Genomic DNA, 511 nt, shown 5'->3' on the forward strand with positions numbered 1-511 from the left:
TTAAAATGATGCGATAACACTAACTTAACCACTGTCATTTGGTCTATTGTGTTGTAATTTATGTAAAATGTCATCTAAAATCTTCCCAGTTTACATCTGTATTAAACAGCATTTCATCAAGTGTCAGGTCAGACGTGTTGACCATATTATATCATATCATATTCCTTCACGTTTTAATCAAAAATACTCATACATTAGCAAGCTAATGTTACTTTTTAAATGTTAGCTTACAAATGTGTGGTTGTTCAGTTACCTATATAGCAAAATTTAGTAACAGCTCATTTAGATTCACCGTGGCATCAATCTTAATAAAAAAAAAAAAAAAATTGTCGCTGGCTGGTTAGCACAACACACAACAGATGAGCTTTCAATAGATGATCTTCAAACACGGCTTGTGAGCTTGACTCCTCCGCAGGAGCTCATAGCATATCAAAAGGTAAATCTGAAAAGCAACGAGTGTTACATCAAACAGGCGCCCAGTATGCAGGATAAATAGCAGTTCAAAGCTTCC

This window comes from Xiphias gladius, chromosome 7 (assembly GCF_016859285.1).
Source record: "Xiphias gladius isolate SHS-SW01 ecotype Sanya breed wild chromosome 7, ASM1685928v1, whole genome shotgun sequence".
NCBI lineage: Eukaryota > Metazoa > Chordata > Actinopteri > Istiophoriformes > Xiphiidae > Xiphias > Xiphias gladius.